The sequence below is a fragment of the Symphodus melops genome (genome assembly GCF_947650265.1).
Source record: "Symphodus melops genome assembly, chromosome: 6".
Lineage (NCBI taxonomy): Eukaryota > Metazoa > Chordata > Actinopteri > Labriformes > Labridae > Symphodus > Symphodus melops.
Window position 1 is genome coordinate 20,335,193 of NC_136696.1, and position 15,546 is coordinate 20,350,738.

General features: G+C 39.3%; 1 protein-coding gene across 1 annotated transcript in view; it reads left to right on the top strand.

Annotated features, from left to right (window-relative positions):
* Positions 1–738: 738 nt before the first annotated feature.
* The window catches only part of tp53i11b (tumor protein p53 inducible protein 11b), a 32,485-nt gene continuing 17,677 nt past the window's right edge, over positions 739–15,546 (top strand). The window contains exons 1-2 of the mRNA XM_079347076.1: positions 739–902; positions 4,420–4,541. The gene's annotated coding sequence lies outside the window, so the exon portion shown is untranslated. The remainder of the gene's footprint in view (positions 903–4,419; positions 4,542–15,546) is intronic.

Genomic DNA, 15,546 nt, shown 5'->3' on the forward strand with positions numbered 1-15,546 from the left:
GGCTGTTAAACTTTAATTGTTCAGCATAAGAAGGCTTGGTGTTTTAATACTGGGCAGATACTAACAAAGTAGATGGTTGCATCTTACCAAATGTTCATTTGTTTTTTTAAATAGAAAGACATAAAGATATACAAGGTTAACTATTTAAAGTAATCAACAGGGGTCAGTGGCTGATGGCCACTTGTTTCTTTGCAACAGCTGCACAATTACCCAATACAAACAAGGATTCCCACACCCCCGTGTTAAAGTTCTAAAATTCAGAACTTCAGTGATTAAAATCCACAGTCTTGTTGGACTAGATCAAATAGATTACTTTCCAAGCTGTAGCCTTTAAGTACTGTATGCTGTATTTATACTGTTCACTCAGTAGCTCAACACATAAACCTTTGGTCCCTTTAGTCATTCACAATCCCAGTCAGTCCCTTAACAAAAGGGTCACAAGATATTATAAATCTCTGGGATTTGTAAGATGATTAATGAGGCGTAAAAGAAAGACGAAATATTTCAACCATTTCCCTTGTCTCTCACTTTAGTTTTTTTTTTCTTAATTTATGTCTATTTTGGCCTTGTGTGTCTTGAGCATTTACTGAGCAATGTGCATCTTTGAATATATCATACTGAAACCTGTGGTGAATTATACCAGAGTAGAGATACCTAATTCTGCACAAGCGACATTATTTTAAGTATTACGGTTGAGACAATTTCGTGTGCGCTTTCATGTGAGTGCAGGTTTTTACGGTAATGCACAGCCCCCTTAGATTGTTTGCTGCTGCTCAAGGGTTTGTGAAAACACGGAGCTGTGCGATGTGCCTCCGCACAGTTCTCTGCACTCACACACAGACAGTAATAAGAGCTAACATCACACTCTGAAGCAAACTCTGGAGACGACTCTGCCTCACGCTGTAAGTTTACACATATTTTCTGTGCTCTTCTTTTTTTTTTTTTAACCGCCTTTCCTTCGAACATGAGCCAATTTCTCCTTCAGGTTCTTCAAGCTGTATTTATTTTATCTTTAAACGTCTTCTTGAGTTAACTGCGAGCCTATCAGAAGACTTCTCGTGCGGCGCGATTTGCGTATTTTACCGACTCTTTCTTAAATTAAATGTTTTATTTTATCTTTTTTTCTGAGCAGTAGTTAGTGCGTGTCACTGAAGTGTGGGTCAAATTAAAGAAGCCTGGGAAGTGTAGTTTAGCGTGGTTGACAGCTCTGTCAAACAAACGCGTTAAAAAAAAAAGTCCTTGCGTCACAGAAGCATGCACAGTCATTAATTCTCTATTTTTCATTTTTTAGCCACATAACTGTATTACGTCTCTGCTGGCTCATACAGCTTAGCAGCTCTAGTAATGTAGCAGCCAAAGGTTAACATGAACGAGCAAATTATTACCTTTTCTTATTACGCCGGAAAAATACAGTGGTCTATCCTGATTGGTTCGACCAAGCCTTACATGTAAGTTCACCCTCATGTGAAAACACGTTAAAAAATAACACTAAATAGTACATTTTCCCAAAGGGAGGAGGCAGTTCTCTTCTAAATGAGTAAAAGTGGATTAACCGGTATAGAAGGCCAACCAGAGCCAAAGCATGTCAAGTATGTCAGAGATGTACAAATTCAGTATCTGGGGCATAACTTCGTGGTTTTTTTTCTTTTAAGAAATGTGTCAGCTGCTTTTACTACACAACCCCCCCCCCCCCCAAAAAAAAAACCCAACGTATTTTGTTATGTTTATACTAAAATGAAAGGAGTTTACATCGGTGAACACAGTTTAGATAAAAGTGACTTGTTGAATCCAAAGCTAATGAAGTGTGTTGAAATAGCTGCTGTGAGAGATTCATCATTCATGGTGGAAGTCTGCTTAACACCTGGCAGTGCAGCTTTGTGTTTGTGTGTCAGGACTTGTCCCTGCTGCGTTTCTGTAACGCTGCACACACTCAAGAGTTTACAGTCGTTTGTCAGCAATAGCTTACTGTTTAGGATTCTGTAGAAGTCTCAGTACTATGTCCTGTAGGTATGATTCACCATATGGCTAATGCATAAGCTTCTTTTTGCAACCTTCAAACACTGAATTTTTGAGTGTTAAAGGAGCAAGAACAGACAAGTTTGTAACGCTACAAGCGTTTTTCAACACACAACAAAACTTAGCCCAAGATGCTGGCATGGGTCAAACAGAAGCCAATAACATGAGGGAGGAATGGACATGGTGGCTATTGCATTCCTTATATCCCATCATGTTATCCCCAAGCGCTTTGCAAATAGCATATTCTCATGAATCAAGCCCTATTCCCTTCGCAGCAGCAGTTGCACTGTTTTTCTCTGATAGCTTTGTGATCTGGTATGAAAATGTCAGTCATCTCGGCAGTGTGGACGGGTTGGAAAGATAAAATGAGGCTTCCGTCTCTGCCCATAGTGTCCATCATGATAAAGTTTTTAGCCCTGTGGATATATACTGTAAGTGGAGTGGGCGGCATTAGACGTGTTTTTGAATAAACCTTGGTTCTGCTATGATATATAGCCATTAGCTTTTTTTTTTCTTTTTTTCTGGATGAGTTATTTGTTCCACAGCATCTCTTAACCAACCAGTAAGCAACCATTGGATATGGCCATGTTAGTACATTAGCACTCTACTTTCTGTTCAGAAGAGACCCTTGTTAATGGGTCAGATCTGGATTCATGATGACCTTTTCGTCACTTTTCTTTTTCCATGAACGCTCGTGACTGCAGGATACTGTCACCCCAGCTAACCCGTGCACTATTTCAGCGTTTGCTGCAAACTCTTCTCACTAATGGCTCCCAGGCAGAACATCGGTATGGTTCACTGGTGCAGTTAACATTGGTATATATTCTTAGAACTGTAATTTTGTACACGTCTCACCAGTGGAAATATAATCTTCCAGTTCAAGGGATTAGAGAAGGAAGTAGGATGTTAAATTCCGTTTATTACGAATCAGATTTAAAGATAGGGATTGTATGATTTATTACTTTTTGAATATATCTGCTTACTCTCCTCCAGCTGGATAGAGGGTTAAGATGTGCTTTGAGGCTGAAGTAATTCCTGGAGAGTTCAGCTGTATCATGTAGATGGTGTAGTAGTTTTTTTTTATTTTTAATGAAGAGGCACTGACGCAGGCAGTGGCACTGAGCAGCACAGCTCTGGGCAGTCCCACAGGTCCTTTAATATTGGCATTCTACATGCTGAGGATCCAGAGCAGATGGGCAAGACTTTTTTTTGTTTTGTTTGTTTTAACCCCTCAGTGATTGCTTCACACAATCATTCAGCAACAACACAGTCCAAGAACTGCACAGCAAACGTGATATAATAAATGCTGCTGACAGGATCTTTTCGTTAAGATGTACAGATGAATTTATATTAGGCTATAAAAGATGGAGGGTAGTATATTTGCCACCTGAGGCTCTGAAACACAAAGTGATTTTCTCAAGAATTATTGGGTGACAACATGAATAAGATGGATCTCTCGGGACTACTGTCTAACCAGCATGCTGTTCTGCCAATGAGGACGACTCCGTTCCCTGGCATTTAATTTCCTTCTGTTTGCCGTGAGCCTTTAATAATGACCCTTTGGCAGATGTGTTTGTGTTTAGATTAGAGAAGCTCAGGCCATATGTTGCTTTTCAGACTTTGTCATTTTATGAAAGACGGGAAAGCCATTCTTTCATATGTGTATATCTCACAAGTCGTTGCTCTTTTAAACATTTCTAGCTGTCCACACAAGCTCAGCTTATCTTTGATAACCTCTCGTCTTCACACACCGCAGTGGTTCAACATGTGGGGATTACAAATGTATTCCTCGCTGTGTTGGCGAGAGTGGGAATGATTTGTGTGTAAGGCAGAATCAGGTTTTCCGTCTTTATAAAACATCTTTGAATAAATCTCTGTATTTGCGACCGAGCCCCAAGTTTATAGGGCTGGGCTCATTTCGTTCACTCGGCCTTCTTTGTTAGTTTAAACTCATCATTAAACCAACGCTCCTCCGAACATGAGATGTGGATAAAACACTTCGTGGAAGCTTTCGGCGTAACAAGCTTGAAATGCATCCAAACTACTTCACCTTTGTTGTTAGAATTATTGATTTGGCTCCGCCTAACAAGTGCACTGAAGACAGTGACGTAGCATACAAAGAACTGTACTGCTGTAAGCACAGAATAGCATAGAATTGAGTTTTATAGATCAGCCTCTGGGATCGGCCTAATGTCATCGATAGCCTAGATGTTTGGGTCAGGATCAGATCGATATCTAACACCAGGTATCTGATCATCCATGGTGGTGGTATCTTGGTCTTTTTTGCTCAAATTGTGTTTCTTTTATGGAACTACTTTGTTCTTTATGATTCACACAAGATATTTAAAGTAAGTAAGGTACTGTATTTATTCATTGTCAAAACTGTTATTTCTCTGTTAACAGGTAACTAAAGGGTCCCTAACGATACTGGAAGAGTGGAGTTGTTGTGGTAGCAGCAGAATCATCTTCTTCAGTTGGGATTAGGAGCGAGGAGTGAAGTCCACATCTAATAGGACCTTGATTCAGTAAGTTAGTTCCAAATCACTGACTTAAAAAAAAAAAAAAAAAAAAAAAGTAAGTCCCCCAAATGAGGAATAGTTGATACCAGGCTGTGCTGGTCAGCTGTGCCTAAAGCCATACTGTGAAGACTTGTTGGTTACTTGAGGTCTTTATTACACATTCATGTTCACAGTGAAGCACTGTGATTTTTATTTAGTCTTTTTGCTGTTTATGTGTGTTTGTTTTCTTTTGGTTTCACATTTCAACCGTCGGCACTTGTACAAAGTCCCCTTTCAGTTCTCTTCAGCCGCACTCGTATATCAGGTCTCACAGTTCAACGCTTGCATTGTATGTTTGGTTAACTGACCTCTTTGCTACCTTCTCTGGAAAGACTCAATTCTTCGAAAACGGTTAAAAAATGGAAATATATAAGAATTAAGTCGACAGCTTTATTCTTCACTGGATCTCACTGTCACCTTAAATCATTTGCTTTACAGGTTTCTTTTCAGTCTTTTAACTTTATTTACTTATTCCATAAAGCCGTTTAAATACAGCAGCCATTAATAATTTGGCTCGCAATTAACTTAAAACTGTTTCTATAGTAACCATAGTCTGTATAAAACATGAATGTAGTTATAGTGAAGTCACCCATCAGTTACTAGGGGAGCTCAACAATGGCAGTCGACACATTGAAAATGCTGTCTAAACCTAACTTTCAGTCAGTCTAGACACAGGCAAAGAGTTAGAGGCAGGCTTTAAGCCTCGTGCGACCCTGCTTGAAGTCATATCAGTCATGACCCAAATTATGAATAACTCCTTTCATTCATAAAATCGAAACCGTTACAAAGAAATTCCCCCGAGAACAGTGTGTGCCAATAAGGCATGTATTATTTTTGAACCAGGCTATAACCGTGTTTGTTGCTGTATAAATGTGCATTTGAACATGTGGACTTCCACGGCTTTGGACTCAATAAGTGGACCCTTGAGGAATTTTTTTTATTTATTTTTGCACTTTTGCGCCTCCAGTGTATTTTCATTGCTGGAGGTGGCCTCTTGAATGACAAATAATAGATCAACTATAGTGGTCGGATTATCGAGTGATTGCTTCACTGAAGAGGCTCATTTGGTCTTTTCATTGTTTTTATACCCGTGTTATTTAAGAAGTATAGAAAGGCTGCGACTGATCCTGTTGTGATGATTGTTTTCTCATATATTAGCTCAATGAATTGTTCTGGAAGATGCATACATGTCTTAACGAGAGCCAAAGTCTATGTATTAAATTGCATAGGAGACAGAGTATTTTGGACATTTTTTTGTTTTTTAAGAGATCATAATGATTACCAGTCAATGATTGTTACTGAATCATTTCCAGTAGGTTGATAAATTTGGAAAGCTTGACTCAGATTTAAACGTTTTTGTGAAAGAGGCAAACTAAGAAGATGACAATGACCAAAACCAGAAGTTTGTGAAAATTGTCAAATATGTTTGAAGTACACATTGAGCAGCAGCTTGTGTGTTCAGCAGAACAGATGTCACTGCTCCAACTTGGCAATCCTTTGTTCAACGACGTGTCAACAAAATGACTTTTCCTGTTCTGATGATTTAATGCTCAATTTCTTTCCTGTGACCCAGTTCAGAAACACTTATAATAATGTCCTCAGACCCTACCTGGACAAATGGAGTCATAACAAAACAACTAGCCAGAATGGTTATCAGTCTCTCTGGGAGTGAAGCGATCAGTGTGTGATCAGTGTGTTATGGAGTGTGCATGTCCTCTTTCAAAAAATATATCAGGTTAAACAACTACTAACAATTCCTCCCCTTTTCATTTAGAATACTGAATTATTTTATTATTCTATTGGCTTAGTACATTTCAAGAAAAAAAAAAAAAAAACCTGAAACGATAGTGTGTCCAAATTGTTCAAATCATCTTCTTTTAACTTTACTCAATTTAAGAACTTAAAAAAAACCCAACATAATGCTGGGAAATACAAAGTATCACAACCCGGGGAAACAGATCCCACTTGATTATATTGTTGTCAGAAGTGCGATATAAGTGCAGGAGGAGGTGTTTGTTGATGTGACATCCCAACACAAACACAAATAAGAAGTGTGAGTAAGATTTCAGGGTTAGTGTGTCACAGGTAATGGCAGCCTAAGAACCAGCAGAAGTCAAAAATAGTCCCAGATAAACCAACACTTGAATTCAACATCAAGTAAATCGAGTAATGAGCTGGAATAACCGACAGACGTCTCCATCAGGCGAGTAGTTTTGTGGCCCGCTTTACAGTATGTTTGTGTCAGAAACCTCTTTGTTTCCCCCGACTCCCATCTCCCAGAATCTCATTCACTGTATTGTTTGACTGGGCCTCTTTTAATCTTCTGAAGTAACCCTGGATATGTTGTTCTAAGATTATGAGCTCTCAAACCATTTTCTGATATAATTCTGTCCTAGATTTTTTAACATGTGCTTATCTGGATATTAATTTCCCCCTGCTTTCATAGCATCCCAGATGATTGTGCAGTAAGCTTCTCCATCGTCATTTTAATTTCTGTATGAATTGATTTCCTTTTTATCTCTTCTACAAATCCTGCTTCATTTAGAATGCCGATAGTCATTCGCCAAGTTGTGGTTTCAATAGAAGAATTCGATAGAAACCTCAGATAAGTATTTCCTGTATTTCTCAGGTGATTTCGAGCAGTCTTCCTCTTTCTCTCTCTTTTTTTTTTTTTTTTTTTTTGTTTGCGTAGGTTTTCTTCTCTCTCACTTATCCCAGCTCATTACTCTATTCACTTGATGTTGAATTCAAGCTGAATTCTATTTTGGAGTTCTGCTGGTTCTTAGGCTGCCGTCTCCTGTGACACTAACCCTGAAGTCTTACTCACCTTTTTTTTTTCTCCATGTGATTGTGTTGGATGTCACACCAACAAACACCTCCTCCTGCACTTACGTGACACTTTTGATAACAATGTGGGATCCGTTTCCCCACTACTACCTTGAGAGGTTGCAGTTGGCGATGAAAGGAATGAAACAAAAGAGGTTGGGTATAGGGGTTGAAAATCAAGTCCTACACCATGAGCTCATGTAAATGAGACAACAAATACTGTTTCAAATAAAAGTATGTACTAAAGTGTAACGTATATAAATACATATAAAAACACGGTTAATAATTGAAATGGTTGTCGTGGGACACTTTTCTGCTTTTGAAGTGAAATGCTTGGCTCTAAATAGATTGTAAAAAAAAATGCAGTCACAAACAGGCTCTTGCCAACATAACGACCTAAGGGTAATTGGACCACAAGACAAATGAAGCCTTTGTCCTGATTAGTTGTCTACCTCATCATGTTAGAACATCAACCATCCTCTTCAAGCATTGATTTGCCTCTGGCTAAGCTTCATTCCCTCGTTTGTGAAGCTTAGCAGAGCCGTCATGGCATTTGTGATACTACGTTTAAAAAAAACCAACCTGCAAGGGTGTTATGTCTCATTTACATAGAAACAGTTGCTGAAGTTAAGGTAACAATATAGAGTAACAGATAAATAAAGGGAACCCTAAAATCTCTTTTTTTTTATTTTTATTTTTTTTATTCTGGCTTGGACTTGAAGTAAATTTCAATCTGAAAGGAGTGACCTTATTACAGTTCGGAGCTTCGTTGTCCCTGGAAGGGAAATTTGATTTAGGCCAGAGGACTCAAAAACACAACAGATATGCAGACATAGGACGGTGTATTACATTTTGGTCCTAAAAGGGACATGTTATGACAAATCGACGTTCAGTGTTTTTGAGTAACATAAGTGTCTGTTGACCCACAACATTTGAATGAAACCCATCCAGTCTTTGTTTGCGTTCTGCGTAAGTCTTACAACACTGAAAAAAAATTGCTGTTTCAAATTTTCTCAACATGTGACATTAAAGGTTGGATTGTGGTAAATACTGTAGATCCCCTCCCCTGGTTTGTCCACCCACTAACTCCAATCCCAGCCTAAAGCACATTTTTGAGCAGGTCTGCCATTGTTATTCTCATTACAGAGGGGGTCTCATTGCATTTAAAGAGACACACACACACACACACACACCAAAACAGAGTGCTCTGAGAGAGCTGGTTTCTACAGGATCACAAACCTCCTCTGCTGCTTGATTCATGTTATGTTTACCAAAGCACAGCACTGATGTTTCCACATAGGACTGTTTGCAAAAGGTGAATAAAGGGTATACCGTTAAAGAGGACATGTTACTGTATACTGTATGACATGTCCCCTTTAACAGATTGCTGCCACTGTGGACTATGAACCAAATTCTGCCCAAGCTACACAGTTGAAGTAACAAGATCTGAGGCAGTCTTATAAGCCTTGAGTGCATTGAGTACCAAAGGGGGATTTCTCTAGATCAAAAGCAGTACACACGTCCAGACATAGTTCAGAGACGTGTTTGAAGAAACGAATCTGTTTTTAAAAAAGAAAATCTCCTGCAAGCTATGGTCCCCAGGTAAACCAGGACCCATTGACAAACAGATACTTTATTTTTAGGCCTGTCTGCCTATATAAAAAAAGTGGGCTCTTTCTTCCATTGCTTTGAATGCTGCAGGCATGGTTCCACTTCCTGAACAGGGACATTATGTGCTCAAGAGAAGATTTAATGACGTCTCGTGAGAAATGACAGGAATCCTGTTTCCTCTCATCTGAATATTATGCACAATTTGCACAACCTGAAGACTTTGCAGATTCCTTGCTATTTGTCCGATCATTAAACAAGTTCATGCTGAATGCCGTATTTTTGTGGTATTTTGTAATTTATCTTTTAATGTTTGCTATTTAATTCAGAAAAGAGGAAGGAGACTTTTTCGGGAGGTTTTTTTTTTACATGCAGTGTTCCAAGAATGGATTTTCTGTCACACATAACCTTTATTATTTGCACTGTGTCTGCTGTGTAGGAGAATGAGAGACAAACCGATCTCATAGTCTGAATAGTAACAAGAATGGTATGTGCCTGTGTTGGTATAGACTCAACAGTCATGTGTTTGTGGAAGATGCTCTGCTTACTGATGGGGGGGAATTGATTTGGATGTTTCTGTCATGACGTCAGAGCTCAGTAACAAAGAGACAGTGACAGTCTGATGAGATGCTGAAATTGGGTTCTGTGTTTTCGACAGAGGGTTTTGCTATGAGCTTGGAGAAGAGCTGTCTCAGTAGAATAGGCCTCATAATGTGAACAGCCTTTCCCTGACCCATGGAGGTAATATTACTTTAATGTATGCGCTTGGCGAAATGACCAGACTACGAGATGAAGAAGGACATCTTGCATAAAACGTGTGGCAGTATTTCAGAGTTCATTGGCGAGTCAGGGGCCGCTTATACAAAGATTTGGATTATGGCTTAGCAATAACAAAGACATTTACAGTTATTGTCTAATTTTCTCTGATGCGCACACGTGAAATGGTTTAGCAAATTTACTATTTTACTTTACAATTTTAAGTTAAATCGTTCAATTATTATGTAATTAAACATGTTGAGTAAAATAATTGAACTATCAAATAATTCAGAATTTAAGGTAACATAGGGCGTTCTTCATGGATGATGCCACGTTATTGTCTTAGCATGTCTAACTTCTGTAATGCTACGGTTGTGTTACCTTACACTAATATTTTGTCTTCAGTGGAGAGTTCGTGCTCGTCAGTGGTTTCACAACTGGAAAATTAGGGAAACAATCCCCAGCTCCTGCATTTGCATGCCAAAGTGTCCTGAGGCATAACTGGACCCCAAATTGCTTCTGCTGTTAAGCCAGCCGCTCTTGAATATATATAGTTTGGACACAGGGCTGGGTGGTAAACAGGCATCAGTGCTGTCTAGCACTGTTCTGGCACACCGTAGATATTTTGCAATCCCTTCATATACTGGTTTAAACATGTTTGTAGTGCACACACAAGGCAACACCAATTGCATAACCTGCCAGGAACAGTGGAGGGTAAAAAAAGTATGAAAACACTCGAAGCAGAGCCATCTGTCTCACACACTCACTGACCTAAGGACACCACTTCTTCTTTGTGTCAGAACGGTTGTCAGTGTGTTTACGATGGAAAGGAATTGTGTCAGAGTAATCAATCATTTGCATTCCCCCCCCCTCCAATTTTCAGCAAATAACTTCAGCAACATGAAGTGGGTGGGTTCCCCTGCAGCGTGTGTCTTTCTGCCTGTCTCTGGATCACTGCGTCCGGCCATTATTCAGATTTGAAGGCGAAAAGTCACAGAGACGTAAACATCGCAGCGTGAAGCAGCAGTCTCAATATGGCTACTGAAACTTCCTTCAGTGTTGTTCAACATCTCTGCTGTTTGTTGCTCCGCTAAAAGTCAATTTAATTTAATGATAGTTTTATTTCTGTCAAATCCTTCACATTTAAAGTCCTGTGGTAAAATGTGAATACTGCAATATAACAATGTTATTACAAAAAGTGATTTAAAGTGCTTCATATAAGAAATGAAAAGCATCATGACCAAAGGGAACGAGTAGACAAGAAATGGAGACATTTAAAAATCACTAAAACAGCAATGAGGAACAAGGGTCATTGTTCTGTATCCTGGACTTTTCTGTCTCTCCAGACATTTACGCAAAGATTAAAAACCTACACTGTCTCTGATGAAGTCTTTGTTTGTTACATGTTAAATTTATGGACATAGCCGCTGCAGTATATCTCATTTGTTTGGACAGTCTCTTTATTGCTCTAGCAGTGTGAGCTGTCCGACAAGTCATTTGTCAACACCTTGGGTTAGTTGCTCTTGGAACACAAAACTTTGAAATGATGTTGAAGTGTGGAAAAAAAAAAACACAAACTGCAGTAAAACAGTGTGTGTGCCAACAACATAGACATCGTCAGATTCAGACTCTCCCATTCACACTCGTGTCAATGTTTGCTGTTACTGTAGACAGCTCTTGTTGGCTTACTGACATTTTATAGGCAATAAAATGGTCTTTATTGTTGCTTATATACGTCTGTGTGTGCATCCATTAACAGAGAAAAGGTTCACTCAACAAGCTGCTGCATATTTTTAGGAGGGGAGGTTAAAAAAAAAACAGGAAAGAAATGCTAACTATAATCAAGTCAACAGATAGGTGCCATTATAAATACAGTGTTTGAAATTTAAGGATCTCATCCTGACCTTTTACCAAGCAATTATGTGAACGCATCATTGGAAACACAGATTGAACCCTTAAAGGAGTGCTCTTCGTCTTCCAGCAGGGCTGCCTAGCAACCAGGTAGCACTTAAGCAAACAAGCCGAGCAAGGTGCGACCTAGTCATGGACTTATAGTCGCATTTGGAAGGGATTAATCCTCTTGGCTGTGTAGTTTATAAATGTTCAATTTATTGTTAATGTTTGTTTTTAATTACATCTCACTCATTAAAGGGGAAAGAAAGAAAGAGGAGGAAAAAATAGGTTTCCCCAATCCTTTTGGTTTCTCTAGAAACAATAAAACAAGTCTAATCACAGTAATTCTACGTCTTTTTTTAATGATTATTTTTTTAAGGTCTTTTGCACAAGGTTCAGCTGTATCATACAAACAGACTAATTTCAAAGGGGGAGTAAGACGGAGAGATTACGTCTAAAAAAGGTCTGAGAACCGTTTTGGGTTTGCTTACTTTACTTCTAAAAATATAAACTGTGTCAGGCTTTTAGATTGAGAAGTGAAGGAGTTTCAGTGTAATCACATCCCCAGTCAAGGAATTTCAATTCAGAAACTCAGTGTGTGCTCGCACTTTCATCTCTACCTTGACCTCCATGGCCAGTGTTTTCTTCGAAGCCTGTCCTATAACTCATTTCTCCAAAGCAAATGAACATTTCATATGCAGTTAACAGTGGGCTGTGTGCTGAGTGTAAAACTCCCAAAAAGGGCACATTTTTGACTTTTTTTTTCTCTTCTCACCAATGAAGGAATGAACAATAACAGCAGATGAGATTCTTTCGCGACTGCTGTGATTCCGAAATGTCATCGCAACTACTCATTAAACAGCTACACAGAATTCTCACAGCTCTCACCAGATGCACTCGTAGATACAGAACACAACCCCCGACCGTAATAATTTGGTAATTCACTTCAGGATTATGCATTGCAGAGAACTTTAAAAGGCTCCTTTTGTGTCTGTTAGCGCATGCATTTTAAGGCCCAGAGAGTGATCATTTTTTAATACTCATGAACCAGAAGCACATTTAGCGGTAAACCACAATTTTTCAATTGTCACTCACCTTAATTCACAGAGGGGCCATCACGAAAGTCTCTTTACTTTAGGGTCACTTGGGTCTCTTAATTCTCTTCTTGATATGTCAGAAGCCTTTGGGGCTTCATTTAATCATCATTTAATTTGTCTCAGCTGAATGTTCCCTTGGACATCAACTATTTGACATTTGGCACTTCGAGCTACCTGTGAGCACACAACACAGCTAGAGCCTTCATTTCTCCTGACGTCCTTCTGCAGAGACTTGTATTCGCAGTGCACTGAACAATTAGGTATTTTACCATGTACACCTATGGAAGATTCAGTCTGATGAAGCAGGATTATTTATGTTGACCTGCATTTATACAGCTAGCTGAACCTTAAACTAGATCTGAGTGTTTGCTGTCTTTAGATTTTGAACAATTTTAAATTGGGACTTTTTCCGGTTTTAGTTGATATTATTATTCAGAAAATAACACCCACATTAGCTTCTGCTTTCTAGTATAAGCTTCTTTGCCATCGTAACTCGTCACATCTTAAAGTCATAGTGGCAGTGCAATAATGACATGTGTCAGACATGAGTAAATCAACGATGAGCTTTACCGTCTGTCACAGCATAACAATAACAAACTGTAATTATACAGCAGTAGTAATAAGTGTTTTTCAGAGCAGTGTGTGACATCACCTCAGACACAAAGCGTTGGTGCATTTTTGAGAACTCATTCTGGTCTATTTCTCAACACGTGGGCTGAATCCCTGCTGAGCTCTGATGGTTTCGCTCCTTGGAGAGGATCACTCACCTCACAGCTGCATGTGCGTTCTAATTGTCAGCACTGCTTTACCTCACTACGTCTTTGCTGCTTCTGTGAGGCTACACGTTTAGCCTGCCCTGTCAATACGACTCCAGAGATGGAAATCCCTCACTGACAGGTCCAAGTAGCTTCATACTACTAGAAAACCTATCTACACAGTACGGTCCTCTGTAAGCCATGGTTAAAAATAACCCTCTGTCTTTTTATACATGATACATTTTGTGTCTACTTTTCTCTGTAGATTAAGTTTGAATAGCTTAGTTCTTATATTACTCCAATGATAGACATTTACATAATCTCAACACATACTGAATGCAAGCTCTATTGAAGGCTTTTACACTATGAGGCTGTTACAAGAGAGTTGGATTATGATGTTGGTAGCCTGAACATTTCAAGGCTGGTGACTTGAATCTGGAATTCCATTTATAGCACATCTGAAAGTGTTTTGGGAGGTAAGGTATACTCTGCACTCAGACTGCCTCTCTGATGGCTTTACATGTGATATCTCACTTTTGGTAAAGGCAAAGGTTAACGCAACAGATGCTCAAACCAGCATGCAGAAATAATGTATAACACTTCTTTATTTCTAGTTGTGGGGTGAGGAGGAGGGATGCATGATGCTACCTCCACTGAGACCCAGCTGGACCTCTGTTCTGAAAACTGTCATTATTTACAATCTACAGCTGACCTCACAAGACAGTGCCGGAAATAGTACAGCAACGCACACATTGGAGGGTTATATTTGTATTTTATTTTATTTTAAGGGTGTTTGTCTGAAGTTACAAATCTGCACTATTTAAAAAACAAAACAAAAAAACCCACCCTAACAGGTGTAGGTGTAGCAACTGTGCCAATGACTATAGAGATACTCTGTACTTTGTATGTAATTAGGACTCCCTAAAGTTCTTCAGTAACCACTCTTAGCAGTCTTACATAATCACCCCAGAGCTCGTCAGCCAACCAGGGGGTGATTTCTCCTGCTGCAGTGTGATGCAACAACTGTATATTAGACAGGGAAACTCCAAATCCCAAGCATCATTAGGACTAGTTTGTTATGTGGCAAGTGACCCCAAATGATTTAACAGTATTAATCTGTTCAGCTCAGCACAGTAGTCCATTGATACCGGCTGAGAATCCTCAGAATGACTGTGTTCAGTTTCCAGAGTTGCATTGGTGGCCGGTTCTGACTCTAGCTAGAGATCGGTTGTCTTCTCAGTTGTCCTTTTGTTCATCGCCAGCTGTCATGGCCCCTGCTTTCTGTGTTCATTTGTTCTCTCTACCATTTCGCCACAATTGAACATTATTAGTCATTTTGAATTTATTCAGAGCCAGCAACGGTCAGACCCAGAAACCATTGCTGAAGTTGATATAAAGGATACTCATCTATTATTGCAAGCAAAGCTCCAGTGTTTGTAGTCACCCCAGAGTGGCTCTGATTTGACCCTTGGTAAGCGTTTTCTGCTCATGTTTTGTATTGCCTTTTTCCTCTTGTTGGCAAATGATTAAATAGTAACACATTTTGCACATCATTATGAGCTGCATACCATGAAGCACCAACCCTCAAGGTGTCAGGCTGTCATAACCAAGGTGTCAACGTTTTGTTAAAGCCTTGCTCTGGTTTAATTCTCTGCTCTGAGGAATGAATAGGTGGAGCTGTAATGGCATTGTTGAAGCTATAATGAGGTCTCATTCCTCCATTGCCATCTTAATTGACTCATAATGCTCAACAGTACACAACAAAGGCCTTTCACTAGTGCATCTCTCCATCTTGCGTTGGTCCTTGCACTGATTTTGTTCTTTGGTCCTTGGCATTTTTGGCTCAAACTGGTCCAATCACCTTTAAATAGGTCTACCACATTATTCCTCCAAACCCTTATTCAAGCTGAGAAGTAAACACCATACACATCTGTTTTCAACTGACTCCTCGGTGGTCAGAGGAAAACACGATACTTTTGTATAGCACTTTTCAAAGCAGGTCACGAAGTGCTTCACAACAGCAAATAAACCAGGTAA